This window comes from Quercus lobata, chromosome 4 (genome assembly GCF_001633185.2).
Source record: "Quercus lobata isolate SW786 chromosome 4, ValleyOak3.0 Primary Assembly, whole genome shotgun sequence".
NCBI classification, from domain to species: domain Eukaryota; kingdom Viridiplantae; phylum Streptophyta; class Magnoliopsida; order Fagales; family Fagaceae; genus Quercus; species Quercus lobata.
The window spans coordinates 33193261-33216117 of NC_044907.1; the positions used below are offsets into that span (position 1 = coordinate 33193261).

The 22857-nt window shown below is 36.6% G+C and overlaps 1 long non-coding RNA gene across 1 annotated transcript; it reads right to left on the reverse strand.

Moving 5' to 3' along the window:
- Window positions 1–31: 31 nt before the first annotated feature.
- LOC115987822 lies at window positions 32–17849 on the reverse strand. Its single transcript, XR_004091226.1, has 3 exons — window positions 17577–17849; window positions 775–917; window positions 32–576 (listed from the first exon to the last, which is right to left on the reverse strand). It is a non-coding gene; the product is annotated as an uncharacterized LOC115987822 (long non-coding RNA).
- Between the last annotated feature and the right edge of the window lie 5008 nt (window positions 17850–22857).

Consider the following 22857-nt stretch of genomic DNA (forward strand, 5'->3'; position numbering starts at 1 on the left):
ATTTTTTAATGTATAAACAGTGCTACTACAATGATGAACAGTGCGTGAACAGTGACAGAACAGTGCGTGAACAGTAAAATTTGTCTTATGAATAGTAAATTTGGCTCCCTTAAACGCGTGAAAGCAAAAAAAGAAAAGAAAAGGAAAACGTGACGCAGGATTCAGCGGAAATGCTAAATCCAAACCCACACTAAATCATAAGAAACAATTTGTCAGCAATCTCCATCATTTAATCAAATAAAACACATCCACTCAGCTTATTTTTACCAGTCGGCATTTGATACCAAATACCCCTTTTCTTTTCTTTTTTACAAAGAAAAGAGTTCAATAGTGATACACATTGTGATTCTTAGAATGAGCCAACAATTATGAAAAATTGCATGATAACAAAGTCAATGTTTGGTACATGTTTAGTCATACAATATACAAACGAATAAAAGAATTGAAAGTCAAAGATTTCAAGTTTTGCATATCTCCTTTTAGATTCATTGTGACTGTTTTGGTTCTCATTAAAATTATAAAATATGCAGATTGAAGTGGCTTTTCATTCTTCTTCTCATAGTCATGCTCCAGTTCCTACCAACACATAGACACCTAATAACTAAAAAAAACATATTTAAAGAAATATATATATGCCAGAGTTCCAAAGATTGGTCATTTGGATGCATTCAGATAAAAAAAAAAATAGTAATAACAAAAAAAGAAGAACAAACAATCTATGCAAGAGTATAAAACTAAAAGACTAAAAGAGAAGAATAATAATCTGTCTAATACCAAAACAATCTCATATACATAATATTTGACTCCATGCTTCATCCGGTTGTGTCAGATCAGCAATTAATATAGTAATCTCTTCATCAGGATTATCCGATCTGACAGTAGTGAAGGGCCTCCCATAGATCTCTCTCTCTAACTCTCTGCACAACACATATTCATTACCAAAAAAAAAAAAAAAAATCAAATTAAATCTGATAAGGATGATTCTAAAAGGATGATAAACTCATTTACGTAAGATGAGGCCGACGGTCTCAAATGAACTCGTCAGCCTTGTACATTCAAGGGCATAGATGACACTACCTCAAGGCCGACAACTCCACCTTAAGATCACGACACCTGTATGGGTTGACCAGAACGCCTAGACAAGATAGGAAGCTGACGGGGATGAAGGAACCGTTGACGGGTCTGACAAGGCCTTGCTTGGCCTCCACACATGAGTATATAAGGAAACATCTTGAGCCCCACAGTTAACCCTAATTAAGAAGATTCTTACAAGGAAAGGATCCTACAAGATGCGCACATTAATGAAGATCTTCCCTACAAGGAAAGACCCTCTCAGCCAAGGAATGGGTGTCAACTCTATGTTACTATAAAAACCTCAAAACCCTTACAAATCAAGGTACGCATAATTTACCCCAGCTCTGGCACTCTAGAGTTGTGAAAGTTTTTTGACTTAACCTTTGGAGGGTATTTAGCCAGTACCATACAAGGTCTTTTTTGTTTATGTTTCGCAGATGTTATCTCGAGCACATGAGGATTGTGCGACTTACTGACAATTTTTGGCATCATTAGTTGGTGCTGTCTGTAGAAAAGTTTCATTTATAAGCCATACTACCACTTCCCAGACGAAGAGTTGCATGGTACTTACTCGCTCGATGGCAACCACAAACAATAATCAAGGGGATGAACCACGTACCACCACCCTCAAAAGACAGGTTTAGACTCTTGTCGCAACCGTAGAATGCCTCACCAAGCAAAACCATGAGCTAGAGGAGTAACTGCGCCAAAAGAATGTAAGGCTTAACACTCAGGAGGAGGACCAAAAGGGTACAAGCGCTAAGAGAAGAGACTAAGAAGGGCCAGAGGGTAGCAATGCCCCAAGCAGACAAAAGCGACAGGACACAAGCCGTTCATCTGCCGCAGATGCAGCTCCACCACACATGGTCATGGAGATGTAGATGATGAAGGAACGGATGGACTTCATGATGAACGCCCTCAGAGGATAGGTGTCTAGAGACCTCAATGAGTTGGTCCATCGAATTGATTCACCATTCACTGCATCCATCACTTCATTCCCCCTTCCACCAAAGTTTCGTATGCCACAAGTGGAGACCTACGATGGATCTAAGGATCCCTTAGATCACCTAGAGCCTTTCAAGACCCTGATGCACCTACCAGGAGTGGCATACAAGATCATGTGCAGGGCCTTCCCCACTACGCTGAAGGACCCTACAAGGATTTGGTTTAGCAGGTTAATGCCCAACTCCATTAGTACCTTTAAGGAGTTAAGCGCCCAGTTTTCCTCACACTTTATCAGGGGACACAAGTATAAGAGTCCACTGCATGCCTGATGAACATTAAGCAACGGGAGGATGAGATGCTGAGGTCTTACATAACCCGCTTTAACAAAAAGGCCCTCTTGATCAATGAAGCTGATGACAAGATACTCGTGGCTACATTCACCAATGGATTACGGAAGGGTAAGTTTCTATTTTCCTTATACAAAAACAACCCAAAGACTATGTCGGATGTACTCTACAAGGTAACTAAGTATATGAACGCGGAAGACGCGCTGTTGGCCCAAAAAGAAAAGCCTAAGAAGAGGGAAAGATAGGAGGAGGCACGGCAGGATAGGGGATGAAAGATGACAAGGATTGGAGACTGACAAGAGGATAGGTGCTCCAAACCCCCCACAGGGAGGTTCACAAGCTTCACCCTACTGACTGCCCCAATTGACCAAGTCCTAATGCAAATCAAGGACGAAAGAGCCCTGACATTTTCCAACAAGCTGAAGGGAGACCCTAATAAGGGGTCTAGAGACAAGTACTGCCGTTTTCATCGTGATCACGGTCATGACACATCTGACTGCTATGACTTGAAGCAATAAATAGAAGCTCTAATCAGACAAGGAAAGTTGCATAGGTTCGTCAGCAAGGAAAGAACGAACAGACCACAAGAGTCGGTTGCCCTATGGGAGAACGAGCGACCTAGGCCTAGGAGACATAAGACTAATTGTAGGAGGAACTATGACTTCTGGCTCATCCAAAAAGGCCTATAAGACTTACCTTAGGATAGTTCAAAATGTCCAGCTGACGAGCTTTGTCTCAAAGATGGCGCAGATCAACAACCCCAACATTGAGTTCTCAGAAGAAGATGCTCGATGTCTCCACCACCTACATGACGATGCACTTGTCGTTAGCATATGGGTAGGAAAATACAATACATACCGGGTCCTGGTTGACAACGAAAGCTCCGTTGACATCCTCTACTACCTGGCGTTCCAACAGATGAGGATTGATAGAGAACGGTTGGTCCTGACCAACGCCTCACTCATTGGGTTCGGCGAGACAAAAGTATACTCCCTCAGCGCAGTCACATTGTCCGTAACGGTTGGTAATTATCTTAAGCAGATCACTAAGGATGTTACATTCCTTGTTGTCGACTACTAGTCTGCCTACAATGCCATCCTAGGATGACCTACCCTCAACTCGTGGAAGGCCGTAACTTTGACCTACCACCTGATGATCAAATTTCCCACCGAGTATAGAGTAGGAGAAGTACGTGGAGAGCAAGTAACTAGACACAAGTGCTACATAGCAATGTTGGAGATGGATGATCATCTACAGACCATGAACATAGAAGAATAGCGAATGGTGGCAGAGCTCATTGAAGGACTTGAAGAGATACTTCTCGACAACTCCAGACTAGATCAAAGAACTAGGATCAACTCCCTCACCAGTCCACTGGTCCGCCAAGCACTCCAGACTTTTCTCAAAAAGAACCAAAATGTCTTCGCTTGGAGCCATGAAGACATGCTCGGGATCAACCCTTTAGTCATGGTGTACAGGTTGAATGTGTCGCCCACTTTTTCGCCTATCTGTCAGAAGAAGCGGGTGTTCGTCCAAGAACGAGACTAAGCTATAGCGGAAAAAGTCCGTAAGTTGCAAGAGGCAGACTTCATCAGAGAAGTTTACTACCCCGATTGGCTGGCGAATGTGGGGATGGTCAAGAAAGGCAACGGGAAGTGGATAGCTACCCCCTTCCACGGGTTAATGTCCTAGTAGACTCTATGGCTCAACACCAGTTACTGAGCTTCATGGATGCTTTTTCTAGTTACAACCAGATCAAAATTTACAAAGCGAATCAAGAGAAGACTTCGTTCGTCACCAGCGAAGGCCTCTTCTGCTACAAAGTGATGTCGTTTAGCCTCAAAAGCGTGAGCGCAACATATTAAAGGCTCATGAACAAGATGTTCGCATATCAGATTAGAAAAAATGTCTAAATCTACGTTGATGACATGCTGGTAAAAAGTCAAAGGGAGGATAATCATTTGGATGATCTCAAGGAAACCTCGACACCCTCCACTCTTACAACATGAAACTCAATCCGAACAAGTGTTCATTCGGGGTGACAGCTGGAAAATTCCTAGGTTTCATGGTGCCTCAAAGAGGTATCGAAGTCAACCTAGACAAGATCCGGGCCATAATAGAGATGGCACCACAAAGGAAAGTGAAAGAAGTACAAAGCCTCAATGGCAAGGTATCCACGCTGAATAGGTTCGTGTCAAGGGCAACGGACAAGTGCCTACCTTTCTTCCACACGCTGAAGAAATATTTTGAGTGGATGGCCGAGTGTCAACAAGCATTCGAGGATCTGAAGGCCTATCACTCTTCCCCACCATTGCTAAGTCCCTCCAAACTTGGGGAAGAACTGTTCCTCTACTTGGCTGTATCCCCAACTACTGTTAGTGTGACCTTGGTTAGAGAAGAAGACAAGATGCAGAAGTCTGTATACTACACCAACTGGGCACTCTGTGGGGTAGATGAGAGCTATCCATCGATAGAGAAGCTTGCCTTCGCTTTGGTTACAGCAGCTTGTAAGCCCAAGCCATACTTCCAAGCCCACACAGGTCATCTTAACTGACAAGCCCCTAAGGCAAGCATTAAGCAATCCTGAAGCCGCCAGACGAATGGCAATATGGGCAATAGAGTTGAACGTGTTAAGACATATGTGATTCACTTGTTAGGAACATATGTCACTATTTTATGTAATTGGTTAATCCTTTGACAAAACGTATTTTACTTGTATTTGGGTAGATTTAGGATGTGTTTAATACTTCAAGAAACTATGTTTCAAGATCAGGTATTAAAGCCATGTAAGTGTGTCCAAGATTCAAGTCTGAAAAGTACATGTCATTAAAGCTCGACAGTTAGCCATCTATCGAGCTTAAGAAGCTGTTTCAGCCTCGTGGCTCGACAGATAGGGATCTGTCGAGGTTTATGAAAAACAGAATTTCAATTCTGTTTTAACTCTAATCCATGATTATATGTTTGGGTTTTATTTTCTCACAACCCTAGACATATAAAAAGATTAGTTTAAAGGTCGTCAAAGAGAACACAAGTTGCACAAGTGTTGAGCAAAGTTTGTTCAAGCAATTTGTGACTGGAGTCAAAGTTTTGCCCTAATTCATCATTCTTGTGAAGAAGTTGCTGTGTTTGTGCACCGTAGGGTTTTGTGACCAAACATCTTCTTAATCTTCATCGTTGGAATGAACTGGAGAACTTTGTAGCCAACAACCTTCTCTAGTTAGTGATTGAAGTTGTGTACTAGGATCTGCGTAATTGGTTAGTCACGTACTGAGAGCCGTGCATCAAAAGGAGAAATTGTCACTACAGAACAAGTCCAATTGGGTATTGGGGTAAGGGTTCAACTGTAAGTTGGTATAAGGTACTGGGATTCCTTTATTTGTAACCGCTTGTTGTGATAATAGTAGAATTTCGGGAGTGGTGATCTTAAAATTACCCGATGGGGTTTTTACCGTGTAGGTTTTCCCCATTCATAAACAAATCACCATGTCAATTTATTTTCCGCTACATACTTAATTTAATTGGTGATTTGTTTGTGCTACCACGCATTTACATGTTAATTTGATTAATTAATAAACTTGGCTAATTAATCAATTAATTCATCACAAGGGGTTAATATGTTTTTGGCCTATCAAGTGGTATCAGAAAAATACAAAAACAATGTGTGTTTTGTGTACTTTGGTACTTGTGTACCTTGGATGGCCATTGAAACAAAGTTTTCTAAATTTTGTATTTTTTGTAGCTTAGATGAGCATCTATATGCACAATTAAGCAAGTGACCTTTGTGGCTCTTGTTTGTGATTAATAAGATTAAGTAATCTCTTATACTTAACACTCATATCACTTTTTTTGATGGAAAGGACTAGAAAATCCTAAGAAAAATGCATAAATAACCATCTCACCATTATTGCCCGCCAATCATGAAATGACATCTGTATGCTTCGGCATAGCAAAAGTGCAATGTCAATGACATTTGTGTACTTCAGCATAACAAAATTGGAATGTCAAATGCTTAACATAATTGGGTATTTCTTTTCTCTCTCTTATATGCCCGTGCATGATTTGCTTAAAAAGAAAAATATGCAAAGAAAAAAAAATCAAAATGCTTTAAATAAGATTGCAAGCATGTATTCTAGGAGATATGGGAGTTATAAGATGTATCTTGAAGGTGATAGTCTCCATCAAACAGTTATGATTGTGTGTGAGTTAAAGTGATTTTTTCATATCTCAAATCATCATAACATGTGTATATTTATGCAATCTTGCGGTGTTTTTCACACACAACACGCAATATTCTTTGCTACTCTTGATACATGTGCAGGTACAATGTGATTTGGCCATCATAAGATTTACATGTGTTAATGTATACTCACTACACTGTCTTAACTTGTTTTTAATATAAAATTGATTAGAATTGTTGTGTGTGTGTGTGTGTGTGTGTGTGTATGTGTGTGTGTGTGTGTGTGTGTGGGATCTATGTGCTTAAAATTGTTGTTAAGAGATGATTTTGAAAACTTAAAATGCTGTTTGGATCCTTGGTTGAGTTACATGCTTGATTGTATTCATATCTGTGTTTTTCCCTTCTTGAAAAACTGTTTTTAAGCAATCTTGACAGCTTCTCGACACCTCCTCGACACTTGGCTATCTATCGAGCTTTTCATCTTCCTCTTATCGCAATCTCGATAGCTTCTCGACATGTAGTGGATAGCTCGAGATTTCTTCTAGATCCCTGATAGCTTCTCGATAGTTGGTGGATCGATCAAGCTTCCTTTAGCCTTTTGTTGATTTGTCCCTTGACAGATTCTCGACAGCTTCATCTGTTAATGTTTTGTTTTCTCGACATCTAGCTCGACAGATGTCTCGACACCTCTATCTATCGAGATTTACTCAACCTCTATATATAGGTTCTGTGCGATTTGGTTTTCATTTCTCTCGATCTCTCTCTCGATAGCTTTATGTTTTTCACCTCCCAAACCTCTCTCACTCACTCCAAACTTCTTCCTTAAGGTTTCTTCAAGCTTTTACAAGTTTTTCTTCACTTGGTAAGCTTCGAATCTCTCTTTTACATGCATGGATTTGATTTTTCAATACCTCTCTTTCACACTCGCTTTCGAGGTATGTGCATTGCTATCATACTATAGCTTGTTGTGGATGTGCTCCGTGTTCCTAGGGTAGAGTTTCCTGACTACCCTAATTGTGAGCATCTGAGGACTGTGTCCAAAGATGAGCTCAAATCTGATTTTTGTGAGCGCCGTTCTGATTGGGGTGAGCGTCAATTCACTTACTGTTCGGACTTTGCAAAGGTCCTCAGTTTTTGAACATGGTTATGACATTCGTTCTTCACCCTCTTTCTCACTATAACTCTATCACAGAGAAGAACGTGCAAAGTTTTGTTTGGAGGAACATCGTTTGCAGATATGGGATCCCTAGAGTCTTGGTCTCAGATAACGGGAAGCAGTTTGACAACGACTCTTTCAAGGGCTTTTGCTCACAATTGGGAATCAAAAACTACTACTCCTCCCTCACCCACCCTCAAGCCAACGGACAAGTTGAGGTCACAAACCGATCCTTGCTTAAAATCATCAAGGCTCGGCTCGAGGGGGTAAAGGGTATATAGCCAAAAGAGTTGCCAAGCGTACTATGAGCATACATGACAATAGCCAGAACACCTACAAGAGAGACGCCTTTTTGACTAGCGTATGGAAGCGAGGCAGTTATCCTAGCTGAGGTTGGATTCACAAGCTATTGGGTGGACAATCATGATGAGAGAAGGAACGACGAGGCCATGCATCTACAGCTTGACCTAGTGGACGAAGTCAGAACAACTACCGAACAAAGACTCGCACGATACCAGGATCTCATAGCGAAGCACTACAACTCCAAAGTCAGACAAAGATACTTCAAAGTTGGAGACCTCGTCTTGAGGAAGGTAACGGGTGCCACAAGAGATCCTTCCTAGGGAAAGCTTGGTCCTAACTGGGAGGGACCCTACAGGATTGCTTCATGGTAAAGGAAAGGCACCTACCACCTAAAGATGCTAGATGGACGAAAGCTACACCATCCATGGAACACAGAGTACTTGAAAAAATACTACCAGTAGACAATGGCAGAAGAGCAACACTCCTCATTTCCAATTTACTTCTTTTTAGTTAATTTTTGCCACTGGCTTACTTCCCTTTAGTTAATTTTTGACTACCTGTAGTACTTTTTAAGCCATAAAGGTAGCTTTTCATTCTTTCAAGGACAATTTTTTACACGCATAATAAGAGGAGTTATTCAGATATATTCTGTGTATATATGTGTATCTACAAAACTACATTTGCGATTAGGTCCACCAATGGACGAGTTCATCCCATGGGGATGCCTTGAAATTATTTAAACCCACAAGTGAATGATTTCATCCCATTGGGATGCTTTGAAATTGCCAAGTCCATAAGTGGATGAGTTCATTATTAGGTCCACAAGTGGACGAGTTTATCCCATGAGGATGCCTTGAAATTATTTAAACCCACAAGTGGACAAGTTTATCCCATTGGAATGCTTTGAAATTAAGTGGACGAGTTCATTATTAGGTCCACAAGTGGACGAGTTCATCCCATGAAGATGACTTGAAATTATTCAAGTCCACAAGGGGACAAGTTCATCCCATAGGGATGCTGTGAAATGGCCAAATCCACAAGTGGACGAGTTTATTATTAAGTGCACAAGTGGATGAGTTCATTATTAGGTCCACAAGTAGACGAGTTAATCCCACGGGGATACCTTGACATTACCAAATCCACAAGCTGACGAGTTCGTTATCTAGTTTAAGTGGACGAGTTCATTATTTAGTCTATAGGTGGATGAGTACACCAAAGTAGACGGATTCATCCTAGTTATTTACCAAGTCCTTTAAGGGACAAATACATCCTAACATATAGGCACAAGAATGGATGGACATACGCATATCAACAAATAAAAATCCACACATGCTAAAAGCAACGAACATAAAATAAAAAAAATATACTATAAATAAAGTAAAGTCTTTACAAACAAGGCCCAAAAACAAAAGGGCACTTAATATTGTCTGGAAATTGGATGAAATACATAAGGAATTATCATTAAAAATAAAAAAAGCTAAACTAAGGGGCCTTGGACATCCTGAGCTGGAGGGTTCTCATCATCTTTGGAAGGAGGATCCCGGGCGTCCTGAGTAGAAGGGTTTTCAGCATCTTGAGAAGCTTCAGTAGACGGGATCAAGGGAGTGACGGGTCTCTCCACGGCAGGTTGAGCAAGAATTACACCATCTTGTGGATCTCGCTCTGACTAGGTAGAGTCCTCAATCTCCTTATTGATGGTGTCATCACCCGTAGGGGTCGATGACTGGGGGTCGTCCATGGTGACCTTGGATAGATCCAAGTGTGGGTAGACGAACTTGACCTGCTTCAAGTAATCCTCAAACCCGTCACCATAGTAGATGGCATAGGCATCAATGAAAGGTTGTGAAGCCTTGAACTCTGTTATGGCGTCAGCCCTAGCTGTCTCTACTTGCCCGTAAAGAGCCATCAGCTCCTTCTCTAAGGTCGCCTTAGCCTCTTGCTCCTTTTCCTTCTGACGGGTCTCGTCCTTCAACTTCTCGTTCAGCTCTTTCACCTCCTTGTTGAGAGTATAGAAGACATCCTTGTATTGATCCTGTTCGTTTTTCAAGGTTTTATTGCGCTTCCTAAGACGGCCAAGCACCCCTTCCTCAGCAACGCACCTATCTTGGAGCGCCTTCATGCGCACTAGCACTTGAAAATGAATTACAACTGTTAGCTGACGAATAAACAAAAAAATAAAAGAGTCTGGGAAAGGTACATTCCCTAGAGAGGTCAAACAGACCCGACGCTCCCAAATCCTCCATCTCCTGCTCGGCGCAAAGGTACAGGTCCGTCTCCTTGATGATTGACTCAACCATCTCGACGGTGTATCCCTTATTTATAAGGAGATGACAAGCTCCTCTCATTAAGCCTTTGCCAACTCCATGACTTTGCTTCAGGGGCGACAGCTTTTTCGGCTGTTTGTCGCCAGGAGTGATCGTTCCTTTCTTAAGGGGACGATCATCCTTCCCTTCAACTTTTCCCTTGGGTGCCCCCTTCCCAATGACCTTAGGGGCCGACAAAGATGCTCCCTCCTTCCCCTCCTCCTTATCATCTTTTTTACGTGTCGTAGCTGACGCCCTCACCAACGCTCTTTGTTTGGTTGCCTCCATTTCTACAATAGGAAAAAGGACGGGAGTTAAACACAAAGACGATAAGGAAACAACAGGAAGAAATAAGTAAGGAAGGAAGGACTTACACCGACGAGAGTAACTGTTCAATCTATGTGCTGCAGGCGTCAGCTCTAGACCACCACAATAGGCATGCAACGTATCAAGAGTGATTAAGTCCCTACACTTCCGTTCATCAAATGGAATCTAAAGAACCTAATGTATAAAAGCCTCTTGCTCAACAGTTATGTGCGGACGAACACTGGCTGAAAAAGAAGAACGACGACACTAAAATACTTAACAAAATAAACAGAGAAAGAAAAAAAAAATTTGACGACGCTAGACCTGAGACTTTGACAATATCCTAAGTATTGTCGAAGCCATGAGGCATTGTTACCCACTCCTCTAGACGGCATACCTAATCCGCCCCCTAAACAAAAAAATATTTGCCCTTCCAATTTCTGTTGGAATCAGGCATATCTGACATGAGCCTAAGCTCTTTCTTACGCGCAGCAAAATGGTATATTCCTTAAGGCGAGACTATGTGCTAGGGTCTATAGCACCAAAAGAACTGTTCTAGCGAAAGCTGATGATTCCCACCACTAAGAAAACCCTAGAGAATCTCAGCTCCAATGAATATCCTCCAAGCATTGAGAACAACCTGGCTGATGGATAGTCCAAGAAAATTGGCCAACTGATGGTGCAATGCCGTCAGTGGCAACCTCAGTCCTGCCACGGACATGGCATCGTACATGTCGATGTCCGCGGTCTTCCCCAAGTAGCACTTTTCAAACTTCCTAGGAAGATGGATTGGAATATGGTTAGGAATTTGATAACGGTCCTGTAAATTCTTGAAGATGTTGGCCGTCATCGTCGACTTAAAGTCATTGACGGTCCACATTTTGGGGAGAATAAATGGATGAGTGTGGCCATCCCTGGGGCTTCCTGAACTTCCTCCTTCAGAGGCTCTCCCATCAACCTCACCCTCGTCCCCGTCATCTTCTTCATCCTCTCCTCCCTCATCACCCTTATCCTCGCCCTCTTCTCCCTCTTCTTCCTCACCTTCCCCTTCGTCATAACTTTCCACTTTGTCGTTAGGAGAATGGGTAGATGTTTCCTCCTCTGACAACTAGGAAAAGCCCTCTTCGGGCTCATCACCTGACTGAAAGACCTCGTTGTAGCCCGCTCCCTCACAGACTGACGACTGTTCACTCATCGCTTCTTTAGACATCTATATACCTACAAGCGACGAAGTAATCTAAGAACCTATTTGATGGGTCTCTATAGAAGCCCTGACTAAGCTACAAGAGCCAAAATAAAAAGAAAGAAAGAAAGAAAATGAAGGGAAAAGAGGACTTACAAAATAAAGTAACGATTCCGGAGATGATGGGACCCACAAGTTGATGGAGATAGAGTGATGGATAACAACTCTTTTTTCCCTTAAAGGTTTACATAGATGAAATAAGGAGAAATATGAGGAAGATGTGAGATATTAATAGGACAAAAATACACGGGAAACGAAGTAACGTTTTTGTTCAGAAACGAGGCCAACAAACCTATGCCACCTGTCCTATGCATTAAATGATGGCTGCTCGAGGAACCATTAACGAATACACCTTTTCCTGAACAAATAGAAAAGATACAAATCAAACTCCATAATCCATCAGCTAGAGTCGATGGAACTATAGATTAAGGGGCAGTTGATAAGGATGATTCTAAATGGATAATAAACTCGTTTACGTAAGATGAGGCTGACGGTCCCAAATGAACTTGTTAGCCTTACTTGTACATTCAGGGGCATAGATGACACCACCTCAGGGCCGACGACTCCACCTTAAGATCACGACACCTGTATGGGTCGACCAAAAGGCCTAGACAGGATAGGAAGCTGACAAAAGGAAGCTAACGGAGATGAAGGAAACTTTGATGGGTCTGACAAGGCCTTGCTTGGCCTCCATACACGAGTATATAAGGAAATATCTTGTGCCCCACAGTCAACCCTAATTAAGAAGATTATTACAAGGAAAAGATCCCGCAAGATGTGCGGATTAATGAGGATCTTCCCTACAAGGAAAGACCCTCTCCGCCAAGGAATGGGTGTCAACTCTATGCTACTATAAAAACCCCAAAACCCTCACAAATCAAGGTATGCATAATTTATCCCAGCTCTGGCACTCTAGAGTTGTGAAAGTTTTCTAATAACTTAACATTCGGAGGGTATTTGGCCGGTACCATACCGGTACTCTCTACAAGGTCTTCTTTGTTTCTATTTCACAGGTGTTATCTCGAGAACATAAGGATTGTGCGACTTACTAACGATTTTTGGCATCATCAAAATCACTAAAAACTATAACAGAACAAAAGGGCCTAAAACAAAATTGGAACATAAAATTAATAATTTTGTTGAAATTGCAACTCCAAAAACATACTTTCAAGAAGCTAAATTGCATAAAACACATGTAACTACCACTATCAATATGGTTTATTATAAAAAATAAGACCAACTTAATAAAGCAACCAACATAATATAAAGCTTAAAAGCACCTGAAGATAGTATCTTCCCACTAAAAAGCAGAAATATGATGCAAAATATTGGCATATATCTACCAATATTATCAATCAAATGAACCCAACAAAATCAAAAGCCCAATCAAATTCCCACAGTAGGCTTACATTACAAGTTTACAATCACACCAAAGAAATAACTCTACTTACTGATTCTAATGCAATAAACCTGAATAACAATTGAGAATCCAAAATAGCAACTGATATTTGAATTGTAAAGAACCATGGGTCAACGTGAAACAAATATATGAGCCAAAGATGGTAAATTTGTTAAATAATTTAAACTGAGGAATTAAAAAAAAAAAAAATCAAAGAAAGACGACCATTAGTACCTTGCCTAAAATAACCCTAATTAAAAAAAGCAAAGGCTTTACAAATCAATGTCAAGCATCTGTTCTTCCTAAATCAAAACCAATCAGACTATAATTCCAAAGCCTAAATCATATCCATTTTTATAAGAGAGAGAGAGAGAGAGAGAGAGAGAGAGAGAAAGAGAGAGAGAGAGAGAGGGAGGGAGAAACATTTCCTTTGTTTGCATCATTTAGTAGGCTACCTTTCCTTTGTTTGGTTTCAATTGAAAACTTAAATTCAGAGAAAAGAGAAAGGGGAAAGTAAGCGTACCTAGGCTTTGGGTATGGAGTTTGATTTCCAATTGAAAATAATAATAGACAGAGAATGAGTCACATAATACAGAGAGGAAAACCAAAAGATGCAGTGGTGCGTGATCCATGGTGGCAGCAATCCGTGGTGGCAGCGGCGACAGTGGGAGAATTTGAGTTTTGGGTTTTGATTTTGGAGGAAGGAAAGGGTGAGTTTTAGGTTTAGGGGAAGGAGATGTTCGCATGTCAGAAGAAAAGAGAGATTTTTTGGTTTTTTGGTTTTAAAGAGGTATCAGGTTTTGTAACGTGTATTTGGTGGGGGAAAAAAGAAATTTATTTTTAAATCAAATTTAAAAAATAGAAAAATAATTAAATGCTGACGTGAAAAATTATGAGAGTTTCAGAGGTTTCAGTTATATATATACTAATCGCTAACCCGTGCGATGCACGGGATAGTTAAATAAAAAAAATAATTAATCAACCTCTTGATAAAAATAAAAGGCTAAAGGAATCATTAAGAGGTTAATTTGCCCATGAAGAAAAAATTTAAAAGAACGAAAAAAATAAAGGGAAAACTATTTACAAAGAATTGCAACCTTTGTATGTTTACCTAGCTAGGCTCAAAGCCAAAATCCAAATAAGATTTTGCAACAATAAAAACATACAACTTCATATTAATTGTAAATCATGCACCTAAAGATTCAATTTATCCAGAATTTCAATAAACACTATTGCCACATCTATCTTAGTTCTAGACATTTAATTTACACATAAACCGATAGCAACCACAATTAGCTATCACGGTTAATGCTATGACAATCTTGACCCAAGCATTCTCCTTCTAAAATCTCCTCTCTTTGCTATAAACCAATTGAAGAAGAATGATCCATACATGCTAAGAACTACAATAATACGGAGAAACAAATATGCCTATATTTAGCTAGAATATTGCAAGCAGAAGAACAAAGACAAAGGCAAAAGCAAAACTTAAATGATATGATCCATACAAGCTAAGAACAACAATAATTCTTTGCATCATCGTGGAAAAGGTTGAGCATGAGAAAGCCAATTCACAGCTATAAATAATTATAGATATAAACATGTTTGGAACTTTGTTTTAACATAGGAAATTACAAAAGGTTACGAATATAATTCCTATGATAGTATTTGCTATTGAAATTGTAACTTGGTCTAAAATATAAGTTGTATAACTTAGTTATATATGATTACGCAGGATGGGCATGGTATTAGATATTATAAATTTGAGGCATAGATTCAGAGAGAGGGTTGAGAGAGACTTAACAAATAGCAAGCTTTAATGAACACCTTTATCACTATGCAAAACTAAAAGGCATATTACAGATTTTTAAATGAATTTTAAGTTGGATGATACAAAAAAAATTCAATACCAATGATGGAAACTTTTTTTTTTCCTACAAAAGAAGCAAAAAAGGGGTATTACAACAATTTTCCACTTATGGCTTGAATGAAACATACAAAATACAGATTGTGTTTGATCAAAGTAAATTAGTAAAACAACAGGTTATTAGCTTCCAAAATTAAAACTTAACTCCAAATCCTTTACAGCTAATATGAATATTGGAGCAATATTATGCACTCCACATTCTCTTAGAGGTTAAGCTCCAACAAATTACATCAGATGTAATCCCAAAAAAAAAAAATTCTTTATTTATGTATTTATATATTTTTTGGCTTGTGGTAGACCCACTTCCTTTGTAACTGAAATACTCCATTCTAATCTCAAAAAAATCTAAATACAAAAGCTGCTGCTCTTGGTGTAATATGCAAAGCTTCTAAATTTGATTAGCACTTATCTTAAAATAAGTAAGATTGACAAATTAATTAATTTCTACTTGACAAACCAGCAAGTTTTCAAGATCAGAGAAGGGATATTACCATTCATCTCTTTGAAGGCTTATAAGATGCAAAGATAAAATGCATATAGTGAGGCTAAACTATCTACGATACAAAAATAAATATGAACATAGTGAGTCTACACCATCTAAGTTGCTCCACATCAAACACGGGGCAAGGAAAACCATCTAAACAAAAACTAATTGGAAAATTACATTTCAAACAAAACATACATACACGCATTTATGTTACCAATTTCAGCATGTAATACAAATTTTGAAGGGTATCAAACCAAAGGCATAAAAAAAAAAAAAAAAAAAAAAAAAAAAAGTGATATTGCTGTTTTTTTTTTTTTTTTTTGGGGAACAATTAGGAAAGCAGCCATTTTCACTATGTTCAATTCTCAAATAATAGGTTGTGTCAAAATAATAAGCAAATAAATAACATATCTTTTTTTTTATTTCAATGCCTTAAAACAAAGATTTACCAAGCAGGTAACTAAATTCGAATGCTTGAAACAACTGAAACTAAAACTCTTTTCAACTCTCAACGCATCTATATGGCTGCATTGTACTAAAATAGAATAACAATGACTCAAAATTCAATGAATTCACCCCTAATATTGTAATACAATAATTGTTCAACACCTATTGTATTACATGCAACAAAAACAAATTCTTATATATATATATATATATATATATATTTTTTTTTTCATTAATTATTTATCCAGATTTTTGTCAACTGTATTTCTTTTGTAAAATAACCCTAAAACTAATCATAAACTAATCTCAAAAACCAAATCTTGCTGGACTTTGAACATATAGCACTGATTATCTTCCTCCTCCTCGACAAATGCCCTCAAATTTCATTAGCCAATTAATAGTAAAATTTAAATTATGTAAATACAAAATCGACCATTTATGAACAGAAGAATAAATTAAGAACCAGAAAAATAAAGGGGAAATTTTGTAAAAACTTACCTTTCAAAATCTTACAGACTCTCTCTCACTCAATTTTCTTTTTTCCTTTTTCAGATAATTTTCGCTGCTATGTATATTGATTCAGTTGTTCTAATTATTTTTAAAAAGTAGAAAAGAAGTCTTGTTTCTGAGTATTTCTGCAAAAAGGGAAAAACTTGTGTGGAGAAAATGTTTCAAAGTTGTTGCAGGAATAGAGAGAGAGAGAGAGAGAGAGAGAGAAGAACGTAAAGAAACAGAGGGAGAAGAAAGAAGCTTTTTTTTGGGGAAGAGATATGAAACCACCGATTTTTTTTTTTTTTTTAACTACGTAGGCAGAGCATTGCTTCTATAGATTAATTTAGACATTCTTTTGTTTCTCTAAAGATGTGCGATTGTGTGAGGTGTTTGAGAAAGTTTTCTGAATAATGCACCTTCGCCCAATTTGGAAGTTTCAATTGGAAATCTGAAAAAAGTGAGTCCAGTAAAAGAGAATTAAAATTTCCTAGATTGATATATGACTCAATAACTTGAATCAAAAAACTAAAATGGAACACAGCATTACAACTCCCAAAATGTTTTTGTAAAAACCAAAGGTTCACCACCGTTTAAAAAGAGAGGGTGAAGAATCAAAAGGAAGTTGAATTTTTTGTTTTTGATTTTTGTCTAAAGAAATGTAAAGTGAAATTTAATTGTAACTGTATAAAATCTATAATTGTCCACTGTAATGGTGTTTTCCTGGAAAAAACAAAAAAAGTACAAAGAGGAAAACAGATTAGGAATTGAAATCTATAATTGCAGCAAACCCTAATGAGGAACCCCAAATCCCAAAAATTTGACCCTCAAATTTATTTTGTCTTTCATCCAAATTCAAGAATGTTCAGAATGGAAACAAAAAACCACAAATTATTCATTAGCAAATAGATTAGGATAACAACAACAAAAAAAGAAGAATGCAGTGAAGATTGAGGATTCAAGGTGATCTTACCAAGGAGATCTAATCTGATGCGTTTGGGGTATCTTAAGTAGAAAGATTCAAAGCTGGTGGAATCATTTGGAGAAATTGAATCGAAAAATTTTGACGCAACACTCACTTGAATGTGTGGAAACTGTAGAGACTTCCCATTGATCCAAGATGGTATGACTTTACTTTTGGGTAGCGAATGCCTCTGCACATATCAGGTTTGTTCTTGATGAGGTTTAGGTTTTATCGTGAGGCAGCCTAGGGAGAAGAAGGCTTTCATTAATATAAGTTGGGCAGAAATAGAGTTTAAAATATATATATATATATATATATATATATATTATTATCACATTGCTGGCCGGTGTTATCAAAAAGAGAAGCCATTTTTCTGAGCTTTTCAACCAAATAGAGAGAAATTGTTTCAAAATTGTGCATAGGAAATACATTTCGGAAGAGAGTGAGAGAGAGAGAGAAAGGGAGAGAGGAGCGTATACGGAGAGAGACAAAGTAAAGTGTTTGATCTTTTTTTTTTTTTTTTTTTTTTTTTTTTTTTTTTTATTTAGCATTTTATAGGTAAGAATATGAAACGGATTTGTAACTGCTACCCAAGAGTCAAAACGTTGAATTTTTTTTTTTCTTTGAGAATAAGAACTTAATTTTTTTTGAGAAACTTTTAATATGAAGAGAATCTGAAAATTGTTTCTCATAAACCACCGAACCAAAAGTCACCTCTTTTTAGGTTTTTTAAATGTAAAGGTGACAGTAATTTGTATAGCAACGTGGCGCATTGAGACATGGTCAACAAAAAGTCAAATGTTTCGACTATTAGTTATTATATAGATGATGATATGTGAGAATTGAAAGAATGGTTCATTGTCTTTTACACCATCTATACACAATACATCCTGTTGTCTTAATATATTAGGCTAATCTATTATGACTAACGTATAGAACTTATAAAATATATATGGATTTTAACTGTTTATGAAAATATTATTAACTAATTATAGAAGTATTGATTATTGTTGAAATATTTCATTTCTCTAACCAAAATGAAGAAGACTTTTAATACAAAGTTGACCACTTTATTATACCACAATAAAAGAGAGCAAACTGAATTAATATTCACATCATAAACTGTATATGAGATCATGTTTGTAAAAAAACCTATCCTAGTAATATTGGATTACTTTCTCTCAAAAAAAAAAAAAAAAAGTAATATTGGATTACTTGACCTGCAAGTACAAGCTTACAAAGGTTTGAGTTTACAACAGCTTTGGGCCATAATAGATCTAAAAGAAACCGTTTAAGAAAAAACCAACGAAATAATAGGATTAGGCAATTGGATTTAATTTGACTTGGAAATTTAATTGCATAGAATAAAATCTCAAAAAATGAAAAGATAAAGTTAGTTGCCCACTTTTCTTCGTGCATAGAGCGTAAAGACATTCACAATTCACGTTAGCGGATATATAATCCCGCCATTATAACCGATAGGTCCACCAAAATTTTATATTTAATATCTATAATAATAATGAACTTGTTAGCTTTAAATTTCCATAGGTGTACCAAAATTGTCCCAAAACTTTAGCAACCTTACAGAAAGTTGGTGCTAACTTTTACCGAGGACTATTAATTTTTGGGTCTTAACAAGGACGAACAGCCTTAATTTTGACAACCCCCATGAATAAAGATCTCGACTGTTTCGACTAAAGGGAGACTAGTCACATTAAATTTTGCCTTAAATTTGAGTACCTAACTACGACGACAATGCTGACTACTAACTTGGTGCACCTGTGTTCAAGGCCAAAAGCCTTTTAGTTTATGAAAAATATTATTCCACAGTGATTATGACGTACTCTACACTTACTCCTTTTCTAAAACTTTATTTTTCAAAACACAATTCCAGTAGATTTCAGCCCATGTGACAGTGTCTGTATGACTAGTGTATAATAAAGAGTATGTAACTATTTTTACTCTTTAGCTTTTCTTGAGAATTTTTTATATTATTAAAAAAAGAAAAAAGAAAAAAAAGGTGTGATTCACATGTGCATGCATCTCCTGTGATGCGACAAGTATTTCTCTTATAGGACATGACTCAAATCCTATCGTTAGGAATTTAAACTGATTCCAAGAAATTTGTGAAATGAAAAATAAAGTAAAAATTATGCAAAGAAACAATCACACAATATAAAGATTTACTTGATTCTGCAATGTATATACCTGTGTTCACATAGTTGTAGTGATTTTTTTCCCTGTATCGAGAGAAAGATACATATTACATAGGCAACTGCATAGTGCATTTTTCAACACATGAAACCCTAATCTGAAGCAACAATATATATATATATATATATATATTTATATCACATCTCGTATCGAACCGCATAACCAAGCTCCACATAGCTCACAACCTATTTCTAAAAATTCTGTGAATAAGATGCAAGTAAATCAAGTCATGTGATGTTTATCAGAAAAAATTCAGTTCGTGTGTGAATGGATCATGTCTCTCTTCTTGCCACACAAAGACTAAAAGCGATTGCAAGATTTTGACGTGCCATGGGGCGTGGGCCTTCTTCGTTTTGATTGTTTTCGTCCGCAACATTAAATCATTCTTGTCTTCAGTGAAAAACCGACATTGGCAATGGTCCCGTATGGTACCATCCTGTAAGTTTATGAGAATGACGTAGTCGTTATGACGTGTGCTGTTCTCGTTTGTAGGATCACAAAATTTTTCACAATTATAAGCTATAATTGTGACGTTGTAGAGTGTAATTACTGAAGAAAATAATAGCGAGTTTAAGTCTACTACGTTCAAGTTATGACAAAAAAAGTTGTGAAATAATTTGTGGTCCTAAAACTATTTAATTTTGTTTGAGAGAGAGAGATAGAGAGAGAGAGAGAGAATCACTCAATAAGTAGGAGCGTAAGAAGATTTTAAGGTTGCTATGAAGTGAGCTATAGTAGAAGATACTTTCTTAGATGAGTGAGTTTTATCTGAGAGAGAGAATCAAAGATTATTATCCTTGCTTCGTTGGACATTATCTCTCTCAGATTGTGCTGTTTCTTGGAGTAAAAGTATTCAAGCATTTTCTTTCAAATAACATTTGCAGGTTCTTTGCCACATCCTTTCACTTCATTTTTGTTCTTCAAGATAAATTTCGCCAAAATTTGATAATTTAGTAATTTAATTGAGTTCATGTTTTGTATCGTGTACTTCAGGGTTTTAATTAAAAAATATACCTTGCAAGGTTGTTTTCTTCTTCTTCTTCTTTTTTGTTTTTTTTTTTTTCAACTAATTTCCTTTAATAAGTATTAGGGCACGCATTATATTTATTTGGTGTTTTTTTTTTCCCCATCGGAAGGTGGATGTGAGAGTATCAGTTACTGTTAGTTCAGAGTCACTTCAATTATTTTAAAAAAATCTTTTATTGTCTGCTAGCTGCACCAGAAATTCAGGATTAAATTTTATTTACACGATAAAAATGATTTATGAGAAGAAAAATGTTACTTTTAATTTGTAGGGTAAGCATATGGTACGTACCCAAGGAAAAATACTTAAAATAATTATATAGAAACTCCAAATATCACCTCAATTTGATATTAAAAAGAAAAGGTTTGGGTTTGACGTGCGTAAAATATTTTCTGAAAACCATTGTAGACATTTGGTGTGAAATAAAATCCCAATCAAACCAAAATTATTTTCAGATTACCAGGAAATCTGTTTGTTACAAAGTGAAAAATGTTAAGGATCCTTCCAACCCAAAAAAAAAAAAAAAAAAAAAAAAAAAAAAAAAAAAAAAAAAAAAAAAAAAAGTAGTTTTCTTAGGATATATATATATACAATTGTGGCTCTAGGAATTTTTTCTAAGATGTTCCTCAAGAAGCATAAATTTCAAAATCTAATAAAAAGAAAATAAAGTTTTACAACATAAAGTTTGTGGAGTTTAGTTGTGGTTGTTGTTAGTGTTGCTGAATAGAAATCGATGGCGATGGCTGTGGAGAGTAAGTGAGTTTCTTATTTCCTTTTAGCCTTTAGGTTTGATTTAGTTTTAGTTTTAGTTTGAATTGTTTAATGACTTGTGAATCCATGAGCCATTGAGGATTTTTTATTTTTTATTTTTAAATATTTGTTGAATTAAAACGTAATCATGTTGGTGTTGGAGTAGTGATAGTCTTAGTCTGAGATGAAATTGATCTTGTATTGGGTTTTTCCAATGGCATTTGGTTTGAGCCTTGTTAATGGTTGTATTATAATTTTTTTTTTTTTTTGGTTTTTTTCCATGGTTTTATAAACTAGTTACTGGTTACTGGAAAAGAGACTGGTTACTGGTTTTTTGGTAGGACCAAGATCCGACCGATGGTCCAATCGATGTCATAAATAATATAATTAATAAAATTTTAAATTATATAAATAAAAACATAATAAGTTTATTACTAATAATATGATAGCAAAATGTAAAAACATAATATTTAGTGACACTTTTTGTGTAAATTTAATCAAATTCCCTTAGAATGGACAATCACATGTTCAATTATAATCATAAAAATAAAATTTTATTTTATATATATATATAATGAATTAATTGATGTTATATAAAAATTAAGTAACTTTTTAAGTTTATTCACTTAATTAACTAAAACTACTATTTTTTTCTAATCAAAATTATCGGAAAAAGAAAAAAGAAAAGTAGTTGTACCATGAAAAAAACTAAATTTACGTGACTTTGACCAATTAGTTGTATAATATATATTATAATATTTTTGAGGAAAAGTAGTCATACAATAACAGTGTGCCAGGTAAAGCAATAACTAAAAGTAAAGTCGTAGTATAGATTTAAAAAAATATAAAATCTTTTTACTTGAAAGACCCTAATATATTGTTAAGTTGCTCAAATTATGAACCAAAATTTAATTTTATTTGCATAAAAAAATTCAGGGTGTTCCCAAATTTTTAAAGGTAGATAAATATAAAATTTTAAATTATTTTGTATAATTTTTTTTTAATTATGGCTAGGACCACCCTGACCATAAGGTGGCGCCGCCCCTATGTGTGTGTGTATATATATATATATATATATATTCATTTGAAAGTGTATTATAAATAAATAAAAATATTTTTATGTCAAAATAAACAGAGCATAAATCCTCTTTTTTTTTTTTAATCATGTGAGGGCGAATTTCTTAGTGCACATAGTGCGTGTAGCTAGCAATTCTGTTCGCCGTTGTCTTATTTTTGCTCAAAATCTTTGCCCATTTTCGTCATTTTTTAGTTTTGATATGTGTGCGAAAATTTACCAATATT